Below are 7,825 nucleotides of genomic sequence, written 5' to 3'. Positions count from 1 at the left end.
CGGTCGTTAACAGCGTTGTCTTTGTCCGAAAAATTGTAATATCGCCTAACAGGCGGCATGTCCCGTCCTACATGTTAAATGTTGCTGTTGACCAGGGACCCCTTGTAAAGCGCTTTGAGCACATTTTGTGGATATTGCGCTATATAAAGCTCAATTTTTTATTATTTATTATTTTTTTTTTAATCGACGGATATAGAAAGCCAAAGTTGTGTGGCCAAAATATAAGATAATAAGCGTTTTATCATTGTATTATAATGTTCACTCAATTGGAAATAGTTCCGTCACGGTCTGACTATTTTGGCATCTGCTTGATTATTGCCAGATAGATTCTGTCTATAACGCCGTTTAGAATAAATGAGATATGGAAAACGAATACTTTCTTGTAAGGTTTTCAACGCTATAAATTAGAAGACTTCTTGTCCAAAGAACTATGCTCTTTTTTATATGTGACCCTTCGCCTCAAAATGGTATTAAGTCGGGATAGTTAAGATGTTGAAAATTGAATTTATAGTCAGAAATATCAGACTAGTGTTGAGTTTTTATGTTTTATTGAGGATAATGGATACCATGTTTTAGGGTGCTAATGCCAACAATTTATATTTTTGACCACTTTAACATAATACCGTTTTTGAGACGAGGGGTCACATATGTCTTGGGGTAGCTAAAAAGGAATGATTTACAGACCAAGCAAGCTTTATTAAATGCTTAACTTCTGGGATTTTGCGCCAAAAATACCAAACTGGCATTTATCAAGTGCTTTCTATTCATAACGTATGTTGTCGGCACCAGCCACATGTTGGTAAAATCTGGTATGAATAGATTTATTTATTTCTGTGTCACTTTATTGTCTGAAGCCTTGTCATTCAACAGTCGGTAAAACATTTTAATGGGAAACATTGGGTGACAATAAAATATTCCCGATAACCCGGGTTTATTGATTATGTGAATGTGTAATGAGATGCTGCTTGGTAAAGCAATTTTTTGAGTTTTAGAAAATTCTATCGAAATTCTCGGGTTTAAGATCTCTCTCTCTCTCTCTTTCTCTCTCTCTCTCTCTCTCTCTCTCTCTCTCTCTCTCTCTCTCTCTCTCTCTCTCGCTCGCTCTCGCTCTGTGAGTGCCTGTGTGTGTATGTGTGTCTGTCTGTCTGTCTGTCTTTCTCTCTTTATGACTTTCTCTCTCTCTATCTCTCTCTCTCTCTCTCTCTCTCTATCCATCTTTATCTATATATCTATCTATTTCTCTCTCTCTTTCTCTCTCTCTCTCTCTCTCTCTCTCTCTCTCTTTGTGTCTCATTTTTTTTCCACCAAGAGAACTATCCCATTTTCTTCCTTTTTACCGGTGTCAAATGTGTCGCAAGAGAAATGAAAACCCTCACCAACAAATGCAAACAAAACAAATATATAATTTTGACTTTTTGCACTTCAAGAAATTGTAATCCCAATAAAACATATCATCTTAATCCAGCAATCATAGTTTTGAGTTCCATAAATTCAGTTATCATTATCTAAACAACCTCGACAAAACACGGGTCACAAATGGATTTGGTATAGATAGAACGAAGTTGACGTCACTCAGGTCTTGTTATTGTTTTCTGCCATCCATGTTTATGAGTAATTCTCACTAATGTGTATTAACCAGACTTCAAACTTTCAAGGTTACACATAGTTTTGTGCGTTATACTTCCAGATGGCAATGTTGTGAGCTTCTTAGCCAAGCGCATACTATCTATGATACTATGATTTCCTTTACCCGGTTAAATCATTAATCCAGATTCTCTTTATGCGTGATTTACTGTGCTTTTTTAATTACTGTCAGAGAGAGAGAAGGGTGGAGTGTGATGTGTTTGTCATGTGTGTAGTGTGTAGTGTAAAACGTGTAGTCGGTCTTTTACGATTTTCTATAAAGTTTTAACTCTCGGATAAGAGGATTACAAGTAAAGTCCATATAATTTTGTGTTGCTTTCACAGTCAGGTATGTTCAGTATTTAACTCTCTCCATACCAGCCATTTTCAGGATTTTCCCCAAAACTTCACACCCAACAAACACAAAAATAGATGTTTTATACTCAGACACAATAACAGTAAAGTTCTTCCGATACATAAAATCTTTAGCAAAACATGCTCTACAACACACTTTTCATTTTCTCTAAATGTCATGATGTACAAAAGAAATTTGAATAAGAAAAATGTTGGTTATATCGTAACGAATGTGACGATTTTACTGTAGTTGGTATGGAGAGGGTTAAACAATAATTGTTAGAGTCAGGAGTTGTAAGTGTAGGCTTTCACAAGTCAAGTCATTCCTTTTATTGGGAGGCCTTCCGAAAGTTGCTACATCCCCAGTTTTCTTGTTCTATTAGGGGGTTTGGGAGGGGGGGGGGAGTTTTTTTATAATGTTCTAGTGGGGGGTTTGGGAGGGGCGAGACTTTAAAAAAAGTTGCCCCCAACCCAAACCCCCTACTAGAACATTATAAAAAAACAAGAATACTGGGGATGTAGGAGCTTTCGGAAGGCCTCCCCTTTGATTGGAACAATTAATATTATTGTTTTAAAGGGAACGAAATTGACGTCATTCAGCTCTTTGTTATTGTCTTTAGCCTGTCATTTTATGAGTAGTTCTCACCACATTTTGTATCAATCAGACTATAGATGCTGTGCGCTTGGCCAAGAAACTCACAACATTGCCATCCGGAAATATAACGGACCGACACACAAAACTGTGTGTAACCTCGAACGTTTATAGTCCTGTTAATACAGATTAGTGAGAATTACTCATAAACATGGATGGCAAAACACAGTAACAAAGACCTGAGTGACGTCAACTTCGTTCTATCTATAAATGTTTAAGATTACACATAGTTTTTTGTGTTGGTATTTATACCCGGCGGGCGGATGTTATGAGTATTTTGCCTAAACGCACAGCATATATTATGTGTGGCTATGTGGATTTGTGGGATGACATTCGTCTTCGGATCGGAAGGTCTAGGGTTCGAGTCCCAAGCGGCGCATAGTTGAATCATTGGAAAATACTCTTTGCTCACATTCTCTCACCGTACTCCAGGTGTAAAATGAATACCTGGCCGTTAGCAGCGTTATCTCTGTCCTAAACATAAATTGTAATATCGCATAGCAGGCGCCATGCCTCGTCCTAGATGTTAAGTACTGCTGTTGGCTTGAGTCCCCTTGTAAAGTGTTTTGAACACGTTTAGGATTTGCGCTTAAAAGCTAGTTGTGTTTTTTTTTTTTTTTTTGTTGTGTTGTTTTTTTTGTGTTTGTTTGTTTTGTTTTTTGTTTTTTTTGTTTTTTTTGTGTTAATTTTTTTTTTTTTTTTTTTTGTTTTTTTTTGTTATTTGTTGTGTTTTTTTTGTGGATTGTTGTCGTATTAGTTTTTTGGTGGTTTTTTTTTTTTTTTTTTTTTGTTGTTGTTTTTTTTTTTGGTGTTTATTTGTTGTTGTTTTTTGTTTTTTGTTGGGTTTTTTTGTGTTGTTTTTTGTTTGTTCGTTTGTTTTGTTTTGTTTTTTAGTGGATATTGCACTGTATAAAATTCAAATTTTATTAAATTTTTAGTCTCACAATGTATCATTCTGGGTGGGGTTCCTGACCTCCCATATATCCCCCTATATCTGTTTTCCAATTGCTTTCTGGCTTTGTCTTGGAATGAGATTACTTGGATTTGTCCTGACCCCGGCCGGAGTCTTTTGCTGGGAGGGAAACAGTCGAATGTATAGTTATAATCTTGGGAGATGATATTTTTTTTCCTCGTAAATCATCTCTCTCTCTCTCTCTCTCTCTCTCTCTCTCTCTCTCTCTCTCTCTCTCTCTCTCTCTCATGTACTTTTATTCTTTTATTTTAAACATAATATGATTTATAATCATTTGAGTGTATTCCTCTTAGTGGGATCTTTTGCTGGTGTCTGGATGAGACATTTAGGTGATCTCAAACTAAGTACACTGATAGCGTGTTCTTGGAATCTACATTGTTCGCCATTTGAGCCATTTCCCTTTGTCTTACTTTTTCCTCAAGTCCTTTTAATTATACATCTAGAATATTTTTACTATCCAATTTTCTTCCTCTTTACTGGTGCTGACATGACCTAAATGTGTTGCAAGCGCCGTAAAACCCTTAAAAACATTTTTTTATAACATAAAACAATGTATCATTAACACTTTTAAAAAAATAATTTAAAATTCCACCAGTGCCTACTGTCCAAATTTGGAAATGGAGAACCGAGGCTACCAGCCGGAGGAGATGCACGAGGTGCCTGCCTATGGTGTGGATGACCCCCCACCCTACAGCCCCACCCCCCAGCCACCCCAGCAGCCGTTCTCCCTGGTACGGGACGAGATGGAAACCCTGAGGGCCCAGCTGGAACCTGGTGTGTTCAATGCCGTGTTAGACCACGGAGACATGACCAACTTTGACGTGTTCAAGTTAATCTTTCTCATCGCCTTCCCCACCATTTTCTTCATTCTCTCCATCATCATCATGGCTGCTGAGTAAGTCTCCGTACCCAACACTCTCATTCATTCATTTATTTATCTATTTATTCATTTATTTATTTATTTATTTATTTATTTATTTATTTATTTATTTATTTATTTATTTATTTATTTATTTATTTATTTATTTATTTATTTATTTATTCATTTTATGGGGTTTTTGTTCATGTTTGTTGTTCTATGTATTATGAATATTTGTGTAATCATTGTGGATGTAGGAGTGTGTGTTTGTGTGTGTGTGTGTGTGTGTGTGTGTGAGGGGGAGAGAGAGAAAGAGAGAAAGAGGAAAGGAGAGAGACGGAGAGAGAGGTAGAGAGAAGGAGAGAGAAAAGTAGAGAGAGAAAGTGGGAGATAAAGATTGAGAAAAGGAGAGAGATTATGAGAAGAGAAAGAAAGAGAGAGAGAGAGAGAGAGGGAGAGAGAGAGAGAGAGAGAGAGAGAGAGGTGGGGGGAGAGAGAGAGAGAGAAGAAGAGGGAGATAAGATAATAGATAAGAGAGAAGATAGATAGATAGTATAGATAGATAGATAGATAGATAGATAGATAGATAGATAGATAGATAGATAGATAGATAGATAGATAGATAGATAGATAGATAGGCAGGCAGACCGACAGATAGACAGATCAATAGATAGACAGATAGATAGATTTATAGAGAGATAGATAAAGAGATAGATTTATAGAGAGATAGGTAGAAAGATTTATAGATAGATAAACAGATAGATAGAAAGATAAATAGATAGATAGATAGATAGATAGATAGATAGATAGATAGATAGATAGATAGATAGAGATAATAGATAGCGAGAGAGAGAGAGATAGAGAGAGAGAGAGAGAGAGAGAAAACGATAGAAAGACCCTCCTCCTCCTCTTTCTCCTCTTTCCCCATCTCCCTTTTCCTCCTCCTCCTCCTCCTCCTCTTTATCCTCTTTCTCCTCTTTCCTCTCTCCTCTTCTTCCCTCTCTTCCTCCTCTTCTTCCTCCTCCTTTCCTCCTCTCCTCCTCCTTCCCTCCTCCTCTCCTCCTCTCTCCTCCTCCTCCTCTCCTCCTCTTCCTCCTCCTCCTCTCTCTCCTCCTTTCTCCTCTCCTCTCCTCCTCTCTCTCCTCCTCCTCTCTCCTCCTCTTTCCCTCCTCTCTTCTTCCTCTCCCCTTTCCTCTCTTCTCCCCCTCCTCCTCCTCTCCTCCTCCTCCTCTCCTCTCCCCTTCTCCTCTCCTCTCCCCTTCTCCCCCCTTCTTCTCTCCCCTCTCCTCCCCTCCTCCTCCCTTCCTCCTCTCCTTCTCCTCTTCTCCTTTCCCCTCCCTCTCTCCTTCTTCTTCCCTCCTCCTCTCCTCCTCCTCCCTTCTCCTCCTCTCTTCCTCCTCCCTCCCTCCTCCTCCTCCCCTCCTCCCCCTCCTCCCCTCCTCTCCCCCCCTCCCTCTTCTTCTTCCCCTCCTCCTCGTCCTCCTCCTCCTTCTTCTCCTCCTCCTCCTCCTCCTCCTCCTCCTCCTCCTCCTCCCCCTCCTCCCTCTTCTTCTTCCCCTCCTCCTCGTCCTCCTCCGCCTTCTTCTTCTCCTCCTCCCCCTCCTCCTCCCCCTCCTCCCTCTTCTTCTTCGCCTCCTCCTCCTCCTCCTCCCCGTCCTCCCTCTTCTTCTTCCCCTCCTCCTCCTCCTCCACCCTCTCCTCCTCCTCCCCCTCCTCCTCCCCCTCCTCCTCCTATGCCACTCTATCCCCCCGTCCACCCTCTTCATCACCCTATCCATATATCTTTATTTGTTTTCTTCTCCACAGTGATTAATCGTCCGCTGGTCTTCAAAGTGAAACCCAGGCCAAATTTTTTATCATCCAGTTCAAGTGTTTTAAAATTATCATTTCATCTTCTACAACAAGTAGCATATTTTATAGTTCATTATAATTTTATCACCCATAACATCCTCTAAATATATAGCCAACAATTTCGAAACGGTATTGTGCTGGCATGAACTCAATCTGAATTTTGAATTGAAAGACAGTGTCATTATGATTTAAACACTTTTTATCCTCGCAGTTCATGAAGTGGCACTCTCATTGTTTTGGGTAAAGTAAATAGATAAATAAATAAATAAATAAATAAATAAATAAATAAATCAACGTGTACATATATGCAGGTCTGACATCCGAACCCAATTGTGGGCCTAGTTTAACATTGTTGTAATGGACAATATTATGAGTCATTTTTTTTAGATTTCCATTACAACAATGAGCCCATAATGAATTGGGTTATCAGACCTGCAAATATCTGCACGTCGGAATAAATAAATAGATGAATAAATAGATTTTAAAATAAATAAATATTTTTAGATACATAAATAAATTCCTAAATACACAAATAAATATGATAGATGAAATATAAATAAATTCGCTTCATTAATCTCAGGGGGATATAGAGTTTATATGGAGGGAAGACTGGAATAACCCAGGCGTAGGGCGCAGTGTAGCGCCACAAAGTGAGTCAGCATAAGGCAACGAGCGCGAGGGAGAATCGAACTCTGTACTTTTTGGGTATGAAGCAAAATCTGAACCACGATAAAGTTTTGCTATATAGATCGAATGCAGTTGACGTCACTCAGGTCTTTGTTATTGTTTTTTGTCAACCACGTTTATGAGTAATTCTCACTAAACTGTATTAACCTGACTATAAACGTTCAAGATTACACATAGTTTTGTGTGTTGGTCCGGATGGCAATGTTGTGAGCTTCTTAGCTAAGCGCATACTATCTATAGATAAGATTCCAATGTATTCTATTGTTGGCCACACAAGATTTATTATTGTCCTGTGTATATAATATTACCTATTGTATCTGTCTTCACAAACGGCCACTGTATATGGAAATCTAGAAGGGGAAGGGAAGGAATTGATTTATTTGGCACTTACTTGCAGGTCTGATAACCCAATTCATTATAGGGAATGAGATTAGCGGAAGAGTACCGTCCCTTGATTAGACGTCACACCATAGTCTGTGACCGGCGGAAAAGTTATTAGAGAGAGAACGTCATGTTGGTTATGCGCAATCTTCCGCGAGGACGAGAGAGACGTATGCGCACAACTTACATGACGTTCTCTCTCTAATAACTTTTCCGCCGGTGACGTTAGAGACTATGGGTGACGTCCAATCAAGGGACGCTACTCTTCCGCTAATCTTATTCCCTATGGGCTCATTGTTGTAATGGAAATCTTTTTTATTTAACGACGCAAAAAAGTGTCCATTAAGACAATGTTAAACGAGCCCCATAATTGGGTTCGGATGTCAGACCTGGATATATGTACACGTCGCCACTTATAGATAGTTCGAAGATGACGTCGCTCAGG

General features: G+C 39.1%; 1 long non-coding RNA gene across 1 annotated transcript; it reads left to right on the top strand.

The window, feature by feature from the left end:
• The first annotated feature begins 1,814 nt into the window (after positions 1 to 1,814).
• Positions 1,815 to 6,873, top strand: LOC144980770 (uncharacterized). Its single transcript, XR_013646953.1, has 3 exons — positions 1,815 to 1,972; positions 4,198 to 4,497; positions 6,268 to 6,873. It is a non-coding gene; the product is annotated as an uncharacterized LOC144980770 (long non-coding RNA).
• Positions 6,874 to 7,825: the final 952 nt, after the last annotated feature.

This window comes from Berghia stephanieae, chromosome 10 (genome assembly GCF_034508935.2).
Source record: "Berghia stephanieae isolate SIO BIC M18660-M18661 chromosome 10, UCSD_Bste_1.3, whole genome shotgun sequence".
NCBI classification, from domain to species: Eukaryota; Metazoa; Mollusca; class Gastropoda; order Nudibranchia; family Aeolidiidae; genus Berghia; species Berghia stephanieae.
This window is presented reverse-complemented; position numbering and strand designations above follow the sequence as displayed.